At 36.9% G+C, this 23,684-nt stretch overlaps 21 non-coding genes across 21 annotated transcripts; all 21 read left to right on the top strand.

Moving 5' to 3' along the window:
• The first annotated feature begins 380 nt into the window (after positions 1-380).
• On the top strand, positions 381-463 carry TRNAL-CAG (transfer RNA leucine (anticodon CAG)). The gene has a single exon. It is a non-coding gene; the product is annotated as a tRNA-Leu (tRNA).
• A 1,287-nt stretch (positions 464-1,750) lies between these two features.
• On the top strand, positions 1,751-1,833 carry TRNAL-CAG (transfer RNA leucine (anticodon CAG)). The gene has a single exon. It is a non-coding gene; the product is annotated as a tRNA-Leu (tRNA).
• Positions 1,834-2,942: 1,109 nt separating this feature from the next.
• On the top strand, positions 2,943-3,025 carry TRNAL-CAG (transfer RNA leucine (anticodon CAG)). Its single transcript has one exon. It is a non-coding gene; the product is annotated as a tRNA-Leu (tRNA).
• A 2,313-nt stretch (positions 3,026-5,338) lies between these two features.
• On the top strand, positions 5,339-5,421 carry TRNAL-CAG (transfer RNA leucine (anticodon CAG)). The gene has a single exon. It is a non-coding gene; the product is annotated as a tRNA-Leu (tRNA).
• Positions 5,422-6,531: 1,110 nt separating this feature from the next.
• TRNAL-CAG (transfer RNA leucine (anticodon CAG)) lies at positions 6,532-6,614 on the top strand. Its single transcript has one exon. It is a non-coding gene; the product is annotated as a tRNA-Leu (tRNA).
• A 1,275-nt stretch (positions 6,615-7,889) lies between these two features.
• Positions 7,890-7,972, top strand: TRNAL-CAG (transfer RNA leucine (anticodon CAG)). Its single transcript has one exon. It is a non-coding gene; the product is annotated as a tRNA-Leu (tRNA).
• A 381-nt stretch (positions 7,973-8,353) lies between these two features.
• TRNAL-CAG (transfer RNA leucine (anticodon CAG)) lies at positions 8,354-8,436 on the top strand. Its single transcript has one exon. It is a non-coding gene; the product is annotated as a tRNA-Leu (tRNA).
• A 659-nt stretch (positions 8,437-9,095) lies between these two features.
• On the top strand, positions 9,096-9,178 carry TRNAL-CAG (transfer RNA leucine (anticodon CAG)). Its single transcript has one exon. It is a non-coding gene; the product is annotated as a tRNA-Leu (tRNA).
• An 824-nt stretch (positions 9,179-10,002) lies between these two features.
• TRNAL-CAG (transfer RNA leucine (anticodon CAG)) lies at positions 10,003-10,085 on the top strand. The gene has a single exon. It is a non-coding gene; the product is annotated as a tRNA-Leu (tRNA).
• A 380-nt stretch (positions 10,086-10,465) lies between these two features.
• On the top strand, positions 10,466-10,548 carry TRNAL-CAG (transfer RNA leucine (anticodon CAG)). Its single transcript has one exon. It is a non-coding gene; the product is annotated as a tRNA-Leu (tRNA).
• Positions 10,549-11,207: 659 nt separating this feature from the next.
• On the top strand, positions 11,208-11,290 carry TRNAL-CAG (transfer RNA leucine (anticodon CAG)). Its single transcript has one exon. It is a non-coding gene; the product is annotated as a tRNA-Leu (tRNA).
• A 3,615-nt stretch (positions 11,291-14,905) lies between these two features.
• On the top strand, positions 14,906-14,988 carry TRNAL-CAG (transfer RNA leucine (anticodon CAG)). The gene has a single exon. It is a non-coding gene; the product is annotated as a tRNA-Leu (tRNA).
• A 380-nt stretch (positions 14,989-15,368) lies between these two features.
• TRNAL-CAG (transfer RNA leucine (anticodon CAG)) lies at positions 15,369-15,451 on the top strand. The gene has a single exon. It is a non-coding gene; the product is annotated as a tRNA-Leu (tRNA).
• Positions 15,452-16,111: 660 nt separating this feature from the next.
• On the top strand, positions 16,112-16,194 carry TRNAL-CAG (transfer RNA leucine (anticodon CAG)). The gene has a single exon. It is a non-coding gene; the product is annotated as a tRNA-Leu (tRNA).
• Positions 16,195-16,574: 380 nt separating this feature from the next.
• TRNAL-CAG (transfer RNA leucine (anticodon CAG)) lies at positions 16,575-16,657 on the top strand. Its single transcript has one exon. It is a non-coding gene; the product is annotated as a tRNA-Leu (tRNA).
• A 659-nt stretch (positions 16,658-17,316) lies between these two features.
• Positions 17,317-17,399, top strand: TRNAL-CAG (transfer RNA leucine (anticodon CAG)). Its single transcript has one exon. It is a non-coding gene; the product is annotated as a tRNA-Leu (tRNA).
• Positions 17,400-19,118: 1,719 nt separating this feature from the next.
• Positions 19,119-19,201, top strand: TRNAL-CAG (transfer RNA leucine (anticodon CAG)). Its single transcript has one exon. It is a non-coding gene; the product is annotated as a tRNA-Leu (tRNA).
• Positions 19,202-19,860: 659 nt separating this feature from the next.
• Positions 19,861-19,943, top strand: TRNAL-CAG (transfer RNA leucine (anticodon CAG)). Its single transcript has one exon. It is a non-coding gene; the product is annotated as a tRNA-Leu (tRNA).
• Positions 19,944-21,230: 1,287 nt separating this feature from the next.
• Positions 21,231-21,313, top strand: TRNAL-CAG (transfer RNA leucine (anticodon CAG)). The gene has a single exon. It is a non-coding gene; the product is annotated as a tRNA-Leu (tRNA).
• Positions 21,314-21,693: 380 nt separating this feature from the next.
• TRNAL-CAG (transfer RNA leucine (anticodon CAG)) lies at positions 21,694-21,776 on the top strand. Its single transcript has one exon. It is a non-coding gene; the product is annotated as a tRNA-Leu (tRNA).
• A 659-nt stretch (positions 21,777-22,435) lies between these two features.
• On the top strand, positions 22,436-22,518 carry TRNAL-CAG (transfer RNA leucine (anticodon CAG)). Its single transcript has one exon. It is a non-coding gene; the product is annotated as a tRNA-Leu (tRNA).
• Positions 22,519-23,684: the final 1,166 nt, after the last annotated feature.

Here is a 23,684-nt window from a genome sequence, read left to right as displayed (position 1 = left end):
AATTAAGAATTTGGGAGGCCTTTTTCTTACTTAAGAAAACTGCTCTTCTAAGCCATTGGTCATGAAAATAAACCCCACTTGGTTTCATTATAATAGAATCCAATGAATCCCACAAGCTAAAGGAAGTAGCCAGTTTGTGCAATCTTCACAAATTTTACTCAACAGTGAGTGAAAATGCATCAGCAAACAAACTCTGGGCATTTGAATTCTAATCCTCAAAAGAGAAAATAAATCCTACTTTATACATTAGAACCACTTTCAAAATGAATGGAAAAGCAAATGATACAGTCTTTAAATCAATAGTTTATACAATATGACCATTGTATCGTTGGAGAGGGGATTTCGTACTATATCACTTTTAAAAAATTAGTGTGATATATGTCAGGATGGCCGAGCGGTCTAAGGCGCTGCGTTCAGGTCGCAGTCTCCTCTGGAGGCGTGGGTTCAAATCCCACTTCTGACAGGACTCTTTCTTTTCTTATTTGTTCTTCAATTCTTCTTCCTTGTTGCATGAAAAAAGAATGACTTAAGAATTAGATGAACACTCTCTGCAAAATTCTGTTTCCAATTCCACCATGGAAAAAAATGTATCAATCAATCCACAATTTTGCTATGTATCAAGAAAAGATCACACTGTTTTCTCTTTAAAAATAGGGTCCTGAAACCTACCAAAGAGATCAATGTCATGTTCTTTGTATTGGTCATGAACATAAACCCCACTTGGGTACATTAAAATAGGATCCAATCAATCCCATAAGCTAAACAAAGTAGCCAGTTTGTGCAAGATTCACAAATTTCACTTCATAATATTAAATTTTTCTTAAAAAATTTTCTTAAAAATATTGCGATAGCTATATGTCAGGATGGCCGAGTGGTCTTTGGTCGCAGTCTCCTCTGGAGGCGTGGGTTCATATCCCACTTCTGACATAGTTCTTCCTTTCTTTATTGGTTCTACTATTTCCTTTTCCTTTTTGCATGAGAAGAGAATTATTAAGTTTCTTATATAGCGCACACATATTACTCAGCGCTTTACAGAGTATAGTTGAACATTGACATCTGTATCTGCCCCAGTGGAGCTTACAATCTATATTCTCTACCACATGTACACACGCACACAGACATTCTAGGGTTCATTCTAGTCATTCAAGAATGACTTAAGAATCAGATTAACACCCACTGCAAAACTCTGTTTCAATTTCCACCATTCAAAAAGGCATCAATCCATTATATTTTTATATAGAAAGAAAATAGCACACTATTCTTTGTACAAAAAAGGGCTTGAAAGCTACCACTGTCATCAATATCATGCTTTTTGTATTGTCTGCTTCATACTTCTTGATTTATATTTTGCTAAATAAAATACCTCCCAAATTAAGAATTTGGGAGGCATTATTCTAACTTAAGGAAACTGCTCTTCTAAGCCATTGGTCATGAAAATAAACCCCACTTGGGTTCATTATAATAGAATCCAATGAATCCCACAAGCTAAAGGAAGTAGCCAGTTTGTGCAATCTTCACAAATTTTACTCAACAGTGAGTGAAAATGCATCAGCAAACAAACTCTGGGCATTTGAATTCTAATCCTCAAAAGAGAAAATAAATCCTACTTTATACATTAGAACCACTTTCAAAATGAATGGAAAAGCAATTGATACAGTCTTTAAATCAATAGTTTCTACAATATGACCATTGTATCGTTAGAGAAGGGATTTCGTACTATATCACTTTTTAAAAACTTAGTGTGATATATGTCAGGATGGCCGAGCGGTCTAAGGCGCTGCGTTCAGGTCGCAGTCTCCTCTGGAGGCGTGGGTTCAAATCCCACTTCTGACATGACTCTTTCTTTTCTTATTTGTTCTTCAATTCTTCTTCCTTGTTGCATGAAAAAAGAATGACTTAAGAATTAGATGAAGACTCTCTGCAAAATTCTGTTTACAATTCCACCATGGAAAAAATGTATCAATCAATCCACAATTTTGCTATGTATCAAGAAAAGATCACACTGTTTTCTCTGTCAAAATAGGGTCCTGAAACCTACCAAAGAGATCAATGTCATGTTCTTTGTATTGGTCATGAACATAAACCCCACTTGGGTACATTAAAATAGGATCCAATCAATCCCATAAGCTAAACAAAGTAGCCAGTTTGTGCAAGATTCACAAATTTCACTTCATAATATTAAATTTTTCTTAAAAATAGTGCGATAGCTATATGTCAGGATGGCCGAGTGGTCTTTGGTCGCAGTCTCCTCTGGAGGCGTGGGTTCAAATCCCACTTCTGACATAGTTCTTCCTTTCTTTATTGGTTCTACTATTTCCTCTACCTTGTTGCATGAGAAGAGAATGACTTAAGAATCAGATTAACACCCACTGCAAAACTCTGTTTCAATTTCCACCATTCAAAAATGCATCAATCCATTATGTTTTTATATAGAAAGAAAATAGCACACTATTCTTTGTACAAAAAAGGGCTTGAAAGCTACCACTGACATCAATATCATGCTTTTTGTATTGTCTGCTCCATACTTCTTGATTTATATTTTGCTAAATAAAATACCTCCCAAATTAAGAATTTGGGAGGCCTTTTTCTAACTTAAGAAAACTGCTCTTCTAAGCCATTGGTCATGAAAATAAACCCCACTTGGGTTCATTTTAATAGAATCCAATGAATCCCACAAGCTAAAGGAAGTAGCCAGTTTGTGCAATCTTCACAAATTTTACTCAACAGTGAGTGAAAATGCATCAGCAAACAAACTCTGGGCATTTGAATTCTAATCCTCAAAAGAGAAAATAAATCCTACTTTATACATTAGAACCACTTTCAAAATGAATGGAAAAGCAATTGATACAGTCTTTAAATCAATAGTTTCTACAATATGACCATTGTATCGTTGGAGAGGGGATTTCGTACTATATCACTTTTAAAAAATTAGTGTGATATATGTCAGGATGGCCGAGCGGTCTAAGGCGCTGCGTTCAGGTCGCAGTCTCCTCTGGAAGCGTGGGTTCAAATCCCACTTCTGACAGGACTCTTTCTTTTCTTATTTGTTCTTCAATTCTTCTTCCTTGTTGCATGAAAAAAGAATGACTTAAGAATTAGATGAACACTCTCTGCAAAATTCTGTTTCCAATTCCACCATGGAAAAAAATGTATCAATCAATCCACAATTTTGCTATGTATCAAGAAAAGATCACACTGTTTTCTCTTTAAAAATAGGGGCCTGAAACCTACCAAAGAGATCAATGTCATGTTCTTTGTATTGGTCATGAACATAAACCCCACTTGGGTACATTAAAATAGGATCCAATCAATCCCATAAGCTAAACAAAGTAGCCAGTTTGTGCAAGATTCACAAATTTCACTTCATAATATAAAATTTTTCTTAAAAATATTGCGATAGCTATATGTCAGGATGGCCGAGTGGTCTTTGGTCGCAGTCTCCTCTGGAGGCGTGGGTTCATATCCCACTTCTGACATAGTTCTTCCTTTCTTTATTGGTTCCAGTAGCGCACGCAGGGGGGGTTTCTGAGTACCCAGAAACCCCCCCAGGAGTCTAAGGGCCATAGGCTGAAAGCTGAGGGTCCCCTCTTTCCATGGGGACAAGAATTTTAAAAATCGGCCCTTGGGAACCGGAGATATCTGACTTCAAAGCAGTGGTCCCCATCCAAGCCTGTTAATTGCTCTTCCCAGTCAGATATTTCAGGTTCTATCTGACTTAGAGTTTTTCTGAGGATATATTCCAAAAGCTGGGACTCTCCCCCTTTGATGGACACTAGTAGCTTGTCTCTACTGTTCCCAGAACCAGAGATATCAGCCTTCCAGCAGCTGGTTACTGCTCCAGCTCCACACACCTGGTATGTAGGTTTTATATATTCGTTGGCAGATTGCTCTGCCTCCTGAAATCTGATCCCCTAGTCCCCAATACCATTTGGTAGGTGGGATTCTCTAGTTTTTAATTCCATTAAAATCTAAGAAATCTATTTCTGGGAACTGGAGGTATCTGCAACCAAGCAAGCTGTCCTCCCACCAGAAAATTATGAATAATAAGCCCACTCCACTATACACCCCTCCTCTGCATATTAAACACCCTCTACCACCCTGGAAGTTATGTATCAGGGCCCCTTCATTCATCCTATACCCCCTTCTCCCACCATCTGTGCAGTAAAGCGGAAATAAGTGGAAATTACGGATCCAGGCCCTACATGCTGAGCGGTTGATATAATACCCCCTACCACCTGTGGGACATCAAAGCTTCCCCCACCCCTACCGCTGGAGGATCGGTAGGTGCCCCAATACATTGCTATGCCCAGGGGTCTACACTGCTGTTGACGCCCCTGTATGTATATGTATGTATATATGTGTGTGTGTGTGTGTGTGTGTGTGTGTATATATATATATATTATTATTTATATACATTTGGTCTATCTATAATACTTTAACTGACCCGGCATATACTGGGTCACCTAAGTGTCCATCTCCATGCTTTGCTCCGCCCCTCTGGAAACCCCCTTCTGAAAATCCTGCGTTTGCCACTGGGTTCTACTATTTCCTTTTCCTTTTTGCATGAGAAGAGAATTATTAAGTTTCTTATATAGCGCACACATATTACTCAGCGCTTTACAGAGTATAGTTGAACATTGACATCTGTATCTGCCCCAGTGGAGCTTACAATCTATATTCTCTACCACATTGTACACACGCACACAGACATTCTAGGGTTCATTCTAGTCATTCAAGAATGACTTAAGAATCAGATTAACACCCACTGCAAAACTCTGTTTCAATTTCCACCATTCAAAAAGGCATCAATCCATTATATTTTTATATAGCAAGAAAATAGCACACTATTCTTTGTACAAATAAGGGCTTGAAACCTACCACTGACATCAATATCATGCTTTTTGTATTATCTGCTCCATACTTCTTGATTTATATTTCGCTAAATAAAATACCTCCCAAATTAAGAATTTGGGAGGCATTTTTCTAACTTAAGAAAACTGCTCTTCTAAGCCATTGGTCATGAAAATAAACCCCACTTGGGTTCATTATAATAGAATCCAATGAATCCCACAAGCTAAATGAAGTAGCCAGTTTGTGCAATCTTCACAAATTTTACTCAACAGTGAGTGAAAATGCATCAGCAAACAAACTCTGGGCATTTGAATTCTAATCCTCAAAAGAGAAAATAAATCCTACTTTATACATTAGAACCACTTTCAAAATGAATGGAAAAGCAAATGATACAGTCTTTAAATCAATAGTTTATACAATATGACCATTGTATCGTTGGAGAGGGGATTTCGTACTATATCACTTTTAAAAAATTAGTTTGATATATGTCAGGATGGCCGAGCGGTCTAAGGCGCTGCGTTCAGGTCGCAGTCTCCTCTGGAGGCGTGGGTTCAAATCCCACTTCTGACAGGACTCTTTCTTTTCTTATTTGTTCTTCAATTCTTCTTCCTTGTTGCATGAAAAAAGAATGACTTAAGAATTAGATGAACACTCTCTGCAAAATTCTGTTTCCAATTCCACCATGGAAAAAAATGTATCAATCAATCCACAATTTTGCTATGTATCAAGAAAAGATCACACTGTTTTCTCTTTAAAAATAGGGGCCTGAAACCTACCAAAGAGATCAATGTCATGTTCTTTGTATTGGTCATGAACATAAACCCCACTTGGGTACATTAAAATAGGATCCAATCAATCCCATAAGCTAAACAAAGTAGCCAGTTTGTGCAAGATTCACAAATTTCACTTCATAATATTACATTTTTCTTAAAAATAGTGCGATAGCTATATGTCAGGATGGCCGAGTGGTCTTTGGTCGCAGTCTCCTCTGGAGGCGTGGGTTCAAATCCCACTTCTGACATAGTTCTTCCTTTCTTTATTGGTTCTACTATTTCCTTTTCCTTTTTGCATGAGAAGAGAATGACTTAAGAATCAGATTAACACCCACTGCAAAACTCTGTTTCAATTTCCACCATTCAAAAAGGCATCAATCCATTATATTTTTATATAGCAAGAAAATAGCACACTATTCTTTGTACAAATAAGGGCTTGAAACCTACCACTGACATCAATATCATGCTTTTTGTATTATCTGCTCCATACTTCTTGATTTATATTTCGCTAAATAAAATACCTCCCAAATTAAGAATTTGGGAGGCATTTTTCTAACTTAAGAAAACTGCTCTTCTAAGCCATTGGTCATGAAAATAAACCCCACTTGGGTTCATTATAATAGAATCCAATGAATCCCACAAGCTAAATGAAGTAGCCAGTTTGTGCAATCTTCACAAATTTTACTCAACAGTGAGTGAAAATGCATCAGCAAACAAACTCTGGGCATTTGAATTCTAATCCTCAAAAGAGAAAATAAATCCTACTTTATACATTAGAACCACTTTCAAAATGAATGGAAAAGCAATTGATACAGTCTTTAAATCAATAGTTTCTACAATATGACCATTGTATCGTTGGAGAGGGGATTTCGTACTATATCACTTTTAAAAAATTAGTGTGATATATGTCAGGATGGCCGAGCGGTCTAAGGCGCTGCGTTCAGGTCGCAGTCTCCTCTGGAAGCGTGGGTTCAAATCCCACTTCTGACAGGACTCTATCTTTTCTTATTTGTTCTTCAATTCTTCTTCCTTGTTGCATGAAAAAAGAATGACTTAAGAATTAGATGAACACTCTCTGCAAAATTCTGTTTCCAATTCCACCATGGAAAAAAATGTATCAATCAATCCACAATTTTGCTATGTATCAAGAAAAGATCACACTGTTTTCTCTTTAAAAATAGGGGCCTGAAACCTACCAAAGAGATCAATGTCATGTTCTTTGTATTGGTCATGAACATAAACCCCACTTGGGTACATTAAAATAGGATCCAATCAATCCCATAAGCTAAACAAAGTAGCCAGTTTGTGCAAGATTCACAAATTTCACTTCATAATATAAAATTTTTCTTAAAAATATTGCGATAGCTATATGTCAGGATGGCCGAGTGGTCTTTGGTCGCAGTCTCCTCTGGAGGCGTGGGTTCATATCCCACTTCTGACATAGTTCTTCCTTTCTTTATTGGTTCTACTATTTCCTTTTCCTTTTTGCATGAGAAGAGAATTATTAAGTTTCTTATATAGCGCACACATATTACTCAGCGCTTTACAGAGTATAGTTGAACATTGACATCTGTATCTGCCCCAGTGGAGCTTACAATCTATATTCTCTACCACATTGTACACACGCACACAGACATTCTAGGGTTCATTCTAGTCATTCAAGAATGACTTAAGAATCAGATTAACACCCACTGCAAAACTCTGTTTCAATTTCCACCATTCAAAAAGGCATCAATCCATTATATTTTTATATAGCAAGAAAATAGCACACTATTCTTTGTACAAATAAGGGCTTGAAACCTACCACTGACATCAATATCATGCTTTTTGTATTATCTGCTCCATACTTCTTGATTTATATTTCGCTAAATAAAATACCTCCCAAATTAAGAATTTGGGAGGCATTTTTCTAACTTAAGAAAACTGCTCTTCTAAGCCATTGGTCATGAAAATAAACCCCACTTGGGTTCATTATAATAGAATCCAATGAATCCCACAAGCTAAATGAAGTAGCCAGTTTGTGCAATCTTCACAAATTTTACTCAACAGTGAGTGAAAATGCATCAGCAAACAAACTCTGGGCATTTGAATTCTAATCCTCAAAAGAGAAAAGAAATCCTACTTTATACATTAGAACCACTTTCAAAATGAATGGAAAAGCAGTTGATACAGTGTTTAAATCAATAGTTTCTACAATATGACCATTGTATCGTTAGAGAGGGGATTTCGTACTATATCACTTTTTAAAAAGTTAATGTGATATATGTCAGGATGGCCGAGCTGTCTAAGGCGCTGCGTTCAGGTCGCAGTCTCCTCTGGAGGCGTGGGTTCAAATCCCACTTCTGACATGACTCTTTCTTTTCTTATTTGTTCTTCAATTCTTCTTCCTTGTTGCATGAAAAAAGAATGACTTAAGAATTAGATGAAGACTCTCTGCAAAATTCTGTTTACAATTCCACCATGGAAAAAAATGTATCAATCAATCCACAATTTTGCTATGTATCAAGAAAAGATCACACTGTTTTCTCTGTCAAAATAGGGGCCTGAAACCTACCAAAGAGATCAATGTCATGTTCTTTGTATTGGTCATGAACATAAACCCCACTTGGGTACATTAAAATAGGATCCAATCAATCCCATAAGCTAAACAAAGTAGCCAGTTTGTGCAAGATTCACAAATTTCACTTCATAATATTAAATTTTTCTTAAAAATAGTGCAATAGGTATATGTCAGGATGGCCGAGTGGTCTATGGCGCTGCGTTCAGGTCGCAGTCTCCTCTGGAGGCGTGGGTTCAAATCCCACTTCTGACATAGTTCTTCCTTTCTTTATTGGTTCTACTATTTCCTCTTCCTTGTTGCATGAGAAGAGAATGACTTAAGAATCAGATTAACACCCACTGCAAAACTCTGTTTCAATTTCCACCATTCAAAAATGCATCAATCCATTATGTTTTTATATAGAAAGAAAATAGCACACTATTCTTTGTACAAAAAAGGGCTTGAAAGCTACCACTGACATCAATATCATGCTTTTTGTATTGTCTGCTCCATACTTCTTGATTTATATTTTGCTAAATAAAATACCTCCCAAATTAAGAATTTGGAAGGCCTTTTTCTTACTTAAGAAAACTGCTCTTCTAAGCCATTGGTCATGAAAATAAACCCCACTTGGGTTCATTATAATAGAATCCAATGAATCCCACAAGCTAAAGGAAGTAGCCAGTTTGTGCAATCTTCACAAATTTTACTCAACAGTGAGTGAAAATGCATCAGCAAACAAACTCTGGGCATTTGAATTCTAATCCTCAAAAGAGAAAATAAATCCTACTTTATACATTAGAACCACTTTCAAAATGAATGGAAAAGCAAATGATACAGTCTTTAAATCAATAGTTTATACAATATGACCATTGTATCGTTGGAGAGGGGATTTCGTACTATATCACTTTTAAAAAACTAGTGTGATATATGTCAGGATGGCCGAGCGGTCTAAGGCGCTGCGTTCAGGTCGCAGTCTCCTCTGGAGGCGTGGGTTCATATCCCACTTCTGACATAGTTCTTCCTTTCTTTATTGGTTCTACTATTTCCTTTTCCTTTTTGCATGAGAAGATAATTATTAAGTTTCTTATATAGCGCACACATATTACTCAGCGCTTTACAGAGTATAGTTGAACATTGACATCTGTATCTGCCCCAGTGGAGCTTACAATCTATATTCTCTACCACATTGTACACACGCACACAGACATTCTAGGGTTCATTCTAGTCATTCAAGAATGACTTAAGAATCAGATTAACACCCACTGCAAAACTCTGTTTCAATGTCCACCATTCAAAAAGGCATCAATCCATTATATTTTTATATAGCAAGAAAATAGCACACTATTCTTTGTACAAATAAGGGCTTGAAACCTACCACTGACATCAATATCATGCTTTTTGTATTATCTGCTCCATACTTCTTGATTTATATTTCGCTAAATAAAATACCTCCCAAATTAAGAATTTGGGAGGCATTTTTCTAACTTAAGAAAACTGCTCTTCTAAGCCATTGGTCATGAAAATAAACCCCACTTGGGTTCATTATAATAGAATCCAATGAATCCCACAAGCTAAATGAAGTAGCCAGTTTGTGCAATCTTCACAAATTTTACTCAACAGTGAGTGAAAATGCATCAGCAAACAAACTCTGGGCATTTGAATTCTAATCCTCAAAAGAGAAAAGAAATCCTACTTTATACATTAGAACCACTTTCAAAATGAATGGAAAAGCAGTTGATACAGTCTTTAAATCAATAGTTTCTACAATATGACCATTGTATCGTTAGAGAGGGGATTTCGTACTATATCACTTTTTAAAAAGTTAATGTGATATATGTCAGGATGGCCGAGCTGTCTAAGGCGCTGCGTTCAGGTCGCAGTCTCCTCTGGAGGCGTGGGTTCAAATCCCACTTCTGACATGACTCTTTCTTTTCTTATTTGTTCTTCAATTCTTCTTCCTTGTTGCATGAAAAAAGAATGACTTAAGAATTAGATGAAGACTCTCTGCAAAATTCTGTTTACAATTCCACCATGGAAAAAATGTATCAATCAATCCACAATTTTGCTATGTATCAAGAAAAGATCACACTGTTTTCTCTGTCAAAATAGGGGCCTGAAACCTACCAAAGAGATCAATGTCATGTTCTTTGTATTGGTCATGAACATAAACCCCACTTGGGTACATTAAAATAGGATCCAATCAATCCCATAAGCTAAACAAAGTAGCCAGTTTGTGCAAGATTCACAAATTTCACTTCATAATATTAAATTTTTCTTAAAAATAGTGCAATAGGTATATGTCAGGATGGCCGAGTGGTCTATGGCGCTGCGTTCAGGTCGCAGTCTCCTCTGGAGGCGTGGGTTCAAATCCCACTTCTGACATAGTTCTTCCTTTCTTTATTGGTTCTACTATTTCCTCTTCCTTGTTGCATGAGAAGAGAATGACTTAAGAATCAGATTAACACCCACTGCAAAACTCTGTTTCAATTTCCACCATTCAAAAATGCATCAATCCATTATGTTTTTATATAGAAAGAAAATAGCACACTATTCTTTGTACAAAAAAGGGCTTGAAAGCTACCACTGACATCAATATCATGCTTTTTGTATTGTCTGCTCCATACTTCTTGATTTATATTTTGCTAAATAAAATACCTCCCAAATTAAGAATTTGGGAGGCCTTTTTCTTACTTAAGAAAACTGCTCTTCTAAGCCATTGGTCATGAAAATAAACCCCACTTGGGTTCATTATAATAGAATCCAATGAATCCCACAAGCTAAAGGAAGTAGCCAGTTTGTGCAATCTTCACAAATTTTACTCAACAGTGAGTGAAAATGCATCAGCAAACAAACTCTGGGCATTTGAATTCTAATCCTCAAAAGAGAAAATAAATCCTACTTTATACATTAGAACCACTTTCAAAATGAATGGAAAAGCAAATGATACAGTCTTTAAATCAATAGTTTATACAATATGACCATTGTATCGTTGGAGAGGGGATTTCGTACTATATCACTTTTAAAAAATTAGTGTGATATATGTCAGGATGGCCGAGCGGTCTAAGGCGCTGCGTTCAGGTCGCAGTCTCCTCTGGAGGTGTGGGTTCAAATCCCACTTCTGACAGGACTCTTTCTTTTCTTATTTGTTCTTCAATTCTTCTTCCTTGTTGCATGAAAAAAGAATGACTTAAGAATTAGATGAACACTCTCTGCAAAATTCTGTTTCCAATTCCACCATGGAAAAAAATGTATCAATCAATCCACAATTTTGCTATGTATCAAGAAAAGATCACACTGTTTTCTCTTTAAAAATAGGGTCCTGAAACCTACCAAAGAGATCAATGTCATGTTCTTTGTATTGGTCATGAACATAAACCCCACTTGGGTACATTAAAATAGGATCCAATCAATCCCATAAGCTAAACAAAGTAGCCAGTTTGTGCAAGATTCACAAATTTCACTTCATAATATTAACCCCTTCCCGACATTTGACGTACATGTACGTCATGGTCGGGAAGTACTTCCCGACATTTGACGTACATGTACGTCATGACTTCAAACTGTCACTGCGTCTAGAGACGCAGTGACAGTTAGGTGATGTCTGCTGTCCCTGACAGCAGACATCCCCCCTCGTCGCCCAGGGGGGGCAGGGGTGCCCCCCCCGGTCGGCGATCGCTGTGATTGGCTGTTCAAATCTGAACAGCCATTCACAGCGTTTCCTGTGTTACCGGCGGCTAAGCCGCTCGGTAACACAGGGATCGGTGGTGATCGGTGCAGCACCGATCACCACCGAGCGGCAGCACCCCCTCCCACCCGCCGGGCACTCACCCGGCAGCAGCAGCAGCTCCAGCGGCTCCACCGCTACGTCCGGAGCGCACGCTGCGCTCCCCTCCTCCCCCCTCCCCCCCGCAGCAGCAGCAGCAGCAGCAGCAGCATCATGCTGCTGCTGGAAAAGTTAAAAAATAAAATAAAATAAAAAAAAATGTGCAAATGTGTATATATATATATATATATATATATATATATATATATATATACACACACATATATATATATATATATATATGTGTGTGTATATATATGTATATATATGTATATATATATATATATATATATATATACACACATATATATATATATATATATATATATGTGTGTGTGTGTGTGTGTGTGTGTGTGCGTATACCGCACCGATCACCTACGATCGCCAGCCCCCCCCCCTCCCACCCGGCAGCCCCCCTCCCTCCCACCCACCCGGCTGCCGCAGCGCCAGCACCCCTCCCACCCCCCCGCCAGCCGCAGCGCCAGCCCCCCTCCCAAAGCTGGTGACCAAAATGGGGTCACTTGTGGGGGGGTTCCACTGTATTGGTGCTTCGGGGGTCTTGCTAATGCGACATAGCACCCGCCATTCATTCCACCACCAAAAATCACTCCTTCCCTTCTGAGTCCTGCCATGCACCCAACTGGTATTTTTTGGTCACATGTGAGGCATTGCCGTACCCGGGAGAAATTGGGGCACAGATTTTGGGGTGCTTTGTCTCCTTCATTCCTTGTGAAAATTAAAAATTTTGAGCCAGAACTGCATTTTTGTGTAAAAAAATAAAATTTTTTACACAAAAATGCAGATCTGGCTCAAAATTTTTCATTTTCACAAGGAATAAAGGAGACAAAGCACCCCAAAATCTGTGCCCCAATTTCTCCCGGGTACGGCAATGCCTCACATGTGACCAAAAAATACCAGTTGGGTGCATGGCAGGACTCAGAAGGGAAGGAGTGATTTTTGGATTTTGCAGCACAGATTCTGGTTGAATGACCCCCGAAACACCCATACAGTGGAACCCCCCCACAAGTGACCCCATTTTGCAAACTACACCCCTCAGGGAATTCATCTAGGGGTATAGAGTACATTTCAAACCCCCCGGGGTTTCACCAATTTTGATACAACTGAGCTGTGAAAATGAAAAATTATTTTTTTTCATTTTCACTGCCCAGTTGTACCACAATTGGTGAAACCCCTGGGGGTTTGAAATGTACACTATACCCCTAGATGAATTCCCTGAGGGGTGTAGTTTGCAAAATGGGGTCACTTGTGGGGGGGTTCCTAACTTTTAGCATCTTATGGTGCCTAGAAACCTACATGGTGCCTAAAAAATAATCTCATAAAAAGGAGGCTCCAAAATCAAGTAGGTGCTCCTTCTATTATGAAGCCGGTGGTTTGGTCACCGTGCACACTAGGGCCACATATAGGATATTTATGAAAACCAAAGAATTGGGGGAATCAATTTTTAGTCACATTTCTCTAGTAAAATCTACTGTGTTCCTTAGAAAAATGTATTAAAATTGAAAATCCGAAAAAAAAATGAAATTTTGAAATTTCACCTACACTTTGTTTTAATTCCTGTGAAACACCTAAAGGGTTAACAAACTTCCAAAATGCTGTTTTGAATACTGTGAGGGGTGCAGTTTTTGAAATGGCATCATTTATGGGGGTGTCTCACATACAAGTCCCTCAAAGTCACATCAGAACTGAACTGGTCCCTAAAAAAATCAGTGTTTGAAATTTTCTTGAAAATTTGAGAATTTGCTATTCATATTGTAAGCCTCCTAGTGTCCAAAAAAATTAAAAGGAAGTTGAAATAATGATGGAAATATAAAGTAGACATATGGTCTATGTTAGTTATTAACTATTTTGAGTGGTATGATTATTTGTCTCACAAGCAGAAAATTTAACATTTTGCAAATCGCTAAATTTTCCATTTTTTCACGACATTTTGGTATTTTTCACAAAAAAACACAGACTGTATCGACCCAAATTTACCACTAATTTGAAGTACAATGTGTCACGAAAAAACAATCTCAAAATCACTGGGATAAGTAAAAGCAAAAAAAAGTTATCCCCACTTAAGTGAGACATGTCAGATTTAAAAAAAATGGCTCTGTCAGGAACGCAAAAACTAGCTCTGTCAGGAAGGGGTTAAATTTTTCTTAAAAATAGTGCGATAGCTATATGTCAGGATGGCCGAGTGGTCTTTGGTCGCAGTCTCCTCTGGAGGCGTGGGTTCAAATCCCACTTCTGACATAGTTCTTCCTTTCTTTATTGGTTCTACTATTTCCTTTTCCTTTTTGCATGAGAAGAGAATGACTTAAGAATCAGATTAACACCCACTGCAAAACTCTGTTTCAATTTCCACCATTCAAAAAGGCATCAATCCATTATATTTTTATATAGCAAGAAAATAGCACACTATTCTTTGTACAAATAAGGGCTTGAAACCTACCACTGACATCAATATCATGCTTTTTGTATTATCTGCTCCATACTTCTTGATTTATATTTCGCTAAATAAAATATCTCCCAAATTAAGAATTTGGGAGGCATTTTTCTAACTTAAGAAAACTGCTCTTCTAAGCCATTGGTCATGAAAATAAACCCCACTTGGGTTCATTATAATAGAATCCAATGAATCCCACAAGCTAAATGAAGTAGCCAGTTTGTGCAATCTTCACAAATTTTACTCAACAGTGAGTGAAAATGCATCAGCAAACAAACTCTGGGCATTTGAATTCTAATCCTCAAAAGAGAAAAGAAATCCTACTTTATACATTAGAACCACTTTCAAAATGAATGGAAAAGCAGTTGATACAGTCTTTAAATCAATAGTTTCTACAATATGACCATTGTATCGTTAGAGAGGGGATTTCGTACTATATCACTTTTTAAAAATGTAAAGTGATATATGTCAGGATGGCCGAGCGGTCTAAGGCGCTGCGTTCAGGTCGCAGTCTCCTCTGGAGGCGTGGGTTCAAATCCCACTTCTGACATGACTCTTTCTTTTCTTATTTGTTCTTCAATTCTTCTTCCTTGTTGCATGAAAAAAGAATGACTTAAGAATTAGATGAAGACTCTCTGCAAAATTCTGTTTACAATTCCACCATGGAAAAAATGTATCAATCAATCCACAATTTTGCTATGTATCAAGAAAAGATCACACTGTTTTCTCTGTCAAAATAGGGGCCTGAAACCTACCAAAGAGATCAATGTCATGTTCTTTGTATTGGTCATGAACATAAACCCCACTTGGGTACATTAAAATAGGATCCAATCAATATCATAAGCTAAACAAAGTAGCCAGTTTGTGCAAGATTCACAAATTTCACTTCATAATATTAAATTTTTCTTAAAAATAGTGCGATAGGTATATGTCAGGATGGCCGAGTGGTCTATGGCGCTGCGTTCAGGTCGCAGTCTCCTCTGGAGGCGTGGGTTTAAATCCCACTTCTGACATAGTTCTTCCTTTCTTTATTGGTTCTACTATTTCCTCTTCCTTGTTGCATGAGAAGAGAATGACTTAAGAATCAGATTAACACCCACTGCAAAACTCTGTTTCAATTTCCACCATTCAAAAATGCATCAATCCATTATGTTTTTATATAGAAAGAAAATAGCACACTATTCTTTGTACAAAAAAGGGCTTGAAAGCTACCACTGACATCAATATCATGCTTTTTGTATTGTCTGCTTCATACTTCTTGATTTATATTTTGCTAAATAAAATACCTCCCAAATTAAGAATTTGGGAGGCCTTTTTCTAACTTAAGAAAACTGTTCTTCTAAGCCATTGGTCATGAAAATAAACCCCACTTGGGTTTATTATAATATAATCCAATGAATCCCACAAGCTAAAGGAAGTAGCCAGTTTGTGCAATCTTCACAAATTTTACTCAACAGTGAGTGAAAATGCATCAGCAAACAAACTCTGGGCATTTGAATTCTAATCCTCAAAAGAGAAAATAAATCCTACTTTATACATTAGAACCACTTTCAAAATTAATGGAAAAGCAATTGATACAGTCTTTAAATCAATAGTTTCTACAATATGACCATTGTATCGTTAGAGAGGGGATTTCGTACTATATCACTTTTTAAAAAGTTCGTGTGATATATGTCAGGATAGCCGAGCGGTCTAAGGCGCTGCGTTCAGGTCGCAGTCTCCTCTGGAGGCGTGGGTTCAAATCCCACTTCTGACATGACTCTTTCTTTTCTTATTTGTTCTTCAATTCTTCTTCCTTGTTGCATGAAAAAAGAATGACTTAAGAATTAGATGAACACTCTCTGCAAAATTCTGTTTCCAATTCCACCATGTAAAAAATGTATCAATCTATCCACAATTTTGCTATGTATCAAGAAAAGATCACACTGTTTTCTCTGTCAAAATAGGGGCCTGAAACCTACCAAAGAGATCAATGTCATGTTCTTTGTATTGGTCATGAACATAAACCCCACTTGGGTACATTAAAATAGGATCCAATCAATCCCATAAGCTAAACAAAGTAGCCAGTTTGTGCAAGATTCACATATTTCACTTCATAATATTAAATTTTTCTTAAAAATAGTGCAATAGGTATATGTCAGGATGGCCGAGTGGTCTATGGCGCTGCGTTCAGGTCGCAGTCTCCTCTGGAGGCGTGGGCTCAAATCCCACTTCTGACATAGTTCTTCCTTTCTTTATTGGTTCTACTATTTCCTCTACCTTGTTGCATGAGAAGAGAATGACTTAAGAATCAGATTAACACCCACTGCAAAACTCTGTTTCAATTTCCACCATTCAAAAATGCATCAATCAATTATGTTTTTATATAGAAAGAAAATAGCACACTATTCTTTGTACAAAAAAGGGCTTGAAAGCTACCACTGACATCAATATCATGCTTTTTGTATTGTCTGCTCCATACTTCTTGATTTATATTTTGCTAAATAAAATACCTCCCAAATTAAGAATTTGGGAGGCCTTTTTCTTACTTAAGAAAACTGCTCTTCTAAGCCATTGGTCATGAAAATAAACCCCACTTGGTTTCATTATAATAGAATCCAATGAATCCCACAAGCTAAAGGAAGTAGCCAGTTTGTGCAATCTTCACAAATTTTACTCAACAGTGAGTGAAAATGCATCAGCAAACAAACTCTGGGCATTTGAATTCTAATCCTCAAAAGAGAAAATAAATCCTACTTTATACATTAGAACCACTTTCAAAATGAATGGAAAAGCAAATGATACAGTCTTTAAATCAATAGTTTATACAATATGACCATTGTATCGTTGGAGAGGGGATTTCGTACTATATCACTTTTAAAAAATTAGTGTGATATATGTCAGGATGGCCGAGCGGTCTAAGGCGCTTCGTTCAGGTCGCAGTCTCCTCTGGAGGCGTGGGTTCAAATCCCACTTCTGACAGGACTCTTTCTTTTCTTATTTGTTCTTCAATTCTTCTTCCTTGTTGCATGAAAAAAGAATGACTTAAGAATTAGATGAACACTCTCTGCAAAATTCTGTTTCCAATTCCACCATGGAAAAAAATGTATCAATCAATCCACAATTTTGCTATGTATCAAGAAAAGATCACACTGTTTTCTCTTTAAAAATAGGGTCCTGAAACCTACCAAAGAGATCAATGTCATGTTCTTTGTATTGGTCATGAACATAAACCCCACTTGGGTACATTAAAATAGGATCCAATCAATCCCATAAGCTAAACAAAGTAGCCAGTTTGTGCAAGATTCACAAAAATTTTTCTTAAAAATATTGCGATAGCTATATGTCAGGATGGCCGAGTGGTCTTTGGTCGCAGTCTCCTCTGGAGGCGTGGGTTCATATCCCACTTCTGACATAGTTCTTCCTTTCTTTATTGGTTCTACTATTTCCTTTTCCTTTTTGCATGAGAAGAGAATTATTAAGTTTCTTATATAGCGCACACATATTACTCAGCGCTTTACAGAGTATAGTTGAACATTGACATCTGTATCTGCCCCAGTGGAGCTTACAATCTATATTCTCTACCACATGTACACACGCACACAGACATTCTAGGGTTCATTCTAGTCATTCAAGAATGACTTAAGAATCAGATTAACACCCACTGCAAAACTCTGTTTCAATTTCCACCATTCAAAAAGGCATCAATCCATTATATTTTTATATAGCAAGAAAATAGCACACTATTCTTTGTACAAATAAGGGCTTGAAACCTACCACTGACATCAATATCATGCTTTTTGTATTATCTGCTCCATACTTCTTGATTTATATTTCGCTAAATAAAATACCTCCCAAATTAAGAATTTGGGAGGCATTTTTCTAACTTAAGAAAACTGCTCTTCTAAGCCATTGGTCATGAAAATAAACCCCACTTGGGTTTATTATAATAGAATCCAATGAATCCCACAAGCTAAATGAAGTAGCCAGTTTGTGCAATCTTCACAAATTTTACTCAACAGTGAGTGAAAATGCATCAGCAAACAAACTCTGGGCATTTGAATTCTAATCCTCAAAAGAGAAAATAAATCCTACTTTATACATTAGAACCACTTTCAAAATGAATGGAAAAGCAGTTGATACAGTCTTTAAATCAATAGTTTCTACAATATGACCATTGTATCGTTAGAGAGGGGATTTCGTACTATATCACTTTTTAAAAAGTTAATGTGATATATGTCAGGATGGCCGAGCTGTCTAAGGCGCTGCGTTCAGGTCGCAGTCTCCGCTGGAGGCTTGGGTTCAAATCCCACTTCTGACATGACTCTTTCTTTTCTTATTTGTTCTTCAATTCTTCTTCCTTGTTGCATGAAAAAAGAATGACTTAAGAATTAGATGAAGACTCTCTGCAAAATTCTGTTTACAATTCCACCATGTAAAAAATGTATCAATCAATCCACAATTTTGCTATGTATCAAGAAAAGATCACACTGTTTTCTCTGTCAAAATAGGGGCCTGAAACCTACCAAAGAGATCAATGTCATGTTCTTTGTATTGGTCATGAACATAAACCCCACTTGGGTACATTAAAATAGGATCCAATCAATCCCATAAGCTAAACAAAGTAGCCAGTTTGTGCAAGATTCACAAATTTCACTTCATAATATTACATTTTTCTTAAAAATAGTGCGATAGGTATATGTCAGGATGGCCGAGTGGTCTATGGCGCTGCGTTCAGGACGCAGTCTCCTCTGGAGGCGTGGGTTCAAAACCCACTTCTGACATAGTTCTTCCTTTCTTTATTGGTTCTACTTTTTCCTTTTCCTTTTTGCATGAGAAGAGAATGACTTAAGAATCAGATTAACACCCACTGCAAAGCTCTGTTTCAATTTCCACCATTCAAAAATGCATCATACCATTATGTTTTTATATAGAAAGAAAATAGCACACTATTCTTTGTACAAAAAAGGGCTTGAAAGCTACCACTGACATCAATATCATGCTTTTTGTATTGTCTGCTTCATACTTCTTGATTTATATTTTGCTAAATAAAATACCTCCCAAATTAAGAATTTGGGAGGCATTTTTCTAACTTAAGAAAACTGCTCTTCTAAGCCATTGGTCATGAAAATAAACCCCACTTGGGTTCATTATAATAGAATCCAATGAATCCCACAAGCTAAATGAAGTAGCCAGTTTGTGCAATCTTCACAAATTTTACTCAACAGTGAGTGAAAATGCATCAGCAAACAAACTCTGGGCATTTGAATTCTAATCCTCAAAAGAGAAAATAAATCCTACTTTATACATTAGAACCACTTTCAAAATGAATGGAAAAGCAAATGATACAGTCTTTAAATCAATAGTTTATACAATATGACCATTGTATCGTTGGAGAGGGGATTTCGTACTATATCACTTTTAAAAAATTAGTGTGATATATGTCAGGATGGCGGAGTGGTCTAAGGCGCTGCGTTCAGGTCGCAGTCTCCTCTGGAGGCGTGGGTTCAAATCCCACTTCTGACAGGACTCTTTCTTTTCTTATTTGTTCTTCAATTCTTCTTCCTTGTTGCATGAAAAAAGAATGACTTAAGAATTAGATGAACACTCTCTGCAAAATTCTGTTTCCAATTCCACCATGGAAAAAAATGTATCAATCAATCCACAATTTTGCTATGTATCAAGAAAAGATCACACTGTTTTCTCTTTAAAAATAGGGTCCTGAAACCTACCAAAGAGATCAATGTCATGTTCTTTGTATTGGTCATGAACATAAACCCCACTTGGGTACATTAAAATAGGATCCAATCAATCCCATAAGCTAAACAAAGTAGCCAGTTTGTGCAAGATTCACAAATTTCACTTCATAATATTAAATTTTTCTTAAAAATTTTTCTTAAAAATATTGCGATAGCTATATGTCAGGATGGCCGAGTGGTCTTTGGTCGCAGTCTCCTCTGGAGGCGTGGGTTCATATCCCACTTCTGACATAGTTCTTCCTTTCTTTATTGGTTCTACTATTTCCTTTTCCTTTTTGCATGAGAAGAGAATTATTAAGTTTCTTATATAGCGCACACATATTACTCAGCGCTTTACAGAGTATAGTTGAACATTGACATCTGTATCTGCCCCAGTGGAGCTTACAATCTATATTCTCTACCACATGTACACACGCACACAGACATTCTAGGGTTCATTCTAGTCATTCAAGAATGACTTAAGAATCAGATTAACACCCACTGCAAAACTCTGTTTCAATTTCCACCATTCAAAAATGCATCAATCCATTATGTTTTTATATAGAAAGAAAATAGCACACTATTCTTTGTACAAAAAAGGGCTTGAAAGCTACCACTGACATCAATATCATGCTTTTTGTATTGTCTGCTTCATACTTCTTGATTTATATTTTGCTAAATAAAATACCTCCCAAATTAAGAATTTGGGAGGCCTTTTTCTAACTTAAGAAAACTGCTCTTCTAAGCCATTGGTCATGAAAATAAACCCCACTTGGGTTTATTATAATATAATCCAATGAATCCCACAAGCTAAAGAAAGTAGCCAGTTTGTGCAATCTTCACAAATTTTACTCAACAGTGAGTGAAAATGCATCAGCAAACAAACTCTGGGCATTTGAATTCTAATCCTCAAAAGAGAAAATAAATCCTACTTTATACATTAGAACCACTTTCAAAATGAATGGAAAAGCAATTGATACAGTCTTTAAATCAATAGTTTCTACAATATGAACATTGTATCGTTAGAGAGGGGATTTCGTACTATATCACTTTTTAAAAAGTTAGTGTGATATATGTCAGGATGGCCGAGCGGTCTAAGGCGCTGCGTTCAGGTCGCAGTCTCCTCTGGATGCGTGGGTTCAAATCCCACTTCTGACATGACTCTTTCTATTCTTATTTGTTCTTCAATTCTTCTTCCTTGTTGCATGAAAAAAGAATGACTTAAGAATTAGATGAACACTCTCTGCAAAATTCTGTTTCCAATTCCACAATGTAAAAAATGTATCAATCAATCCACAATTTTGCTATGTATCAAGAAAAGATCACACTGTTTTCTCTGTCAAAATAGGGGCCTGAAACCTACTAAAGAGATCAATGTCATGTTCTTTGTATTGGTCATGAACATAAACCCCACTTGGGTACATTAAAATAGGATCCAATCAATCCCATAAGCTAAACAAAGTAGCCAGTTTGTGCAAGATTCACAAATTTCACTTCATAATATAAAAATTTTCTTAAAAATAGTGCGATAGCTATATGTCAGGATGGCCGAGTGGTCTATGGCGCTGCGTTCAGGTCGCAGTCTCCTCTGGAGGTGTGGGTTCAAATCCCTCTTCTGACATAGTTCTTCCTTTCTTTATTGGTTCTACTATTTCCTCTTCCTTGTTGCATGAGAAAGAATGACTTAAGAATCAGATTAACACCCACTGCAAAACTCTGTTTCAATTTCCACCATTCAAAAATGCATCAATCCATTATGTTTTTATATAGAAAGAAAATAGCACACTATTCTTTGTACAAAAAAGGGCTTGAAAGCTACCACTGACATCAATATCATGCTTTTTGTATTGTCTGCTCCATACTTCTTGATTTATATTTTGCTAAATAAAATATCTCCCAAATTAAGAATTTGGGAGGCCTTTTTCTAACTTAAGAAAACTGCTCTTCTAAGCCATTGGTCATGAAAATAAACCCCACTTGGGTTCATTTTAATAGAATCCAATGAATCCCACAAGCTAAAGGAAGTAGCCAGTTTGTGCAATCTTCACAAATTTTACTCAACAGTGAGTGAAAATGCATCAGCAAACAAACTCTGGGCATTTGAATTCTAATCCTCAAAAGAGAAAATAAATCCTACTTTATACATTAGAACCACTTTCAAAATGAATGGAAAAGCAATTGATACAGTCTTTAAATCAATAGTTTCTACAATATGACCATTGTATCGTTGTAGAGGGGATTTCGTACTATATCACTTTTTAAAAAGTTAGTGTGATATATGTCAGGATGGCCGAGCGGTCTAAGGCGCTGCGTTCAGGTCGCAGTCTCCTCTGGAGGCGTGGGTTCAAATCCCACTTCTGACATGACTCTTTCTATTCTTATTTGCTCTTCAATTCTTCTTCCTTGTTGCATGAAAAAAGAATGACTTAAGAATTAGATGAACACTCTCTGCAAAATTCTGTTTCCAATTCCACCATGTAAAAAATGTATCAATCAATCCACAATTTTGCTATGTATCAAGAAAAGATCACACTGTTTTCTCTGTCAAAATAGGGGCCTGAAACCTACCAAAGAGATCAATGTCATGTTCTTTGTATTGGTCATGAACATAAACCCCACTTGGGTACATTAAAATAGGATCCAATCAATCCCATAAGCTAAACAAAGTAGCCAGTTTGTGCAAGATTCACAAATTTCACTTCATAATATAAAATTTTTCTTAAAAATAGTGCGATAGCTATATGTCAGGATGGCTGAGTGGTCTTTGGTCGCAGTCTCCTCTGGAGGCGTGGGTTCAAATCCCACTTCTGACATAGTTCTTCCTTTCTTTATTGGTTCTACTATTTCCTTTTCCTTTTTGCATGAGAAGAGAATGACTTAAGAATCAGATTAACATCCACTGCAAAACTCTGTTTCAATTTCCACCATTCAAAAAGGCATCAATCCATTATATTTTTATATAGCAAGAAAATAGCACACTATTCTTTGTACAAATAAGGGCTTGAAACCTGCCACTGACATCAATATCATGCTTTTTGTATTATCTGCTCCATACTTCTTGATTTATATTTCGCTAAATAAAATACCTCCCAAATTAAGAATTTGGGAGGCATTTTTCTAACTTAAGAAAACTGCTCTTCTAAGCCATTGGTCATGAAAATAAACCCCACTTGGGTTGATTATAATAGAATCCAATGAATCCCACAAGCTAAATGAAGTAGCCAGTTTGTGCAATCTTCACAAATTTTACTCAACAGTGAGTGAAAATGCATCAGCAAACAAACTCTGGGCATTTGAATTCTAATCCTCAAAAGAGAAAATAAATCCTACTTTATACATTAGAACCACTTTCAAAATGAATGGAAAAGCAGTTGATACAGTCTTTAAATCAATAGTTTCTACAATATGACCATTGTATCGTTAGACAAGGGATTTCGTACTATATCACTTTTTAAAAAGTTAATGTGATATATGTCAGGATGGCCGAGCTGTCTAAGGCGCTGCGTTCAGGTCGCAGTCTCCTATGGAG

The sequence above is a fragment of the Crinia signifera genome, chromosome 1 (genome assembly GCF_055691185.1).
Source record: "Crinia signifera chromosome 1, ASM5569118v1, whole genome shotgun sequence".
Lineage (NCBI taxonomy): Eukaryota > Metazoa > Chordata > Amphibia > Anura > Myobatrachidae > Crinia > Crinia signifera.
The sequence above is the reverse complement of the archived record's forward strand: the minus strand, read 5'-3'. Positions and strand labels throughout refer to the sequence as shown.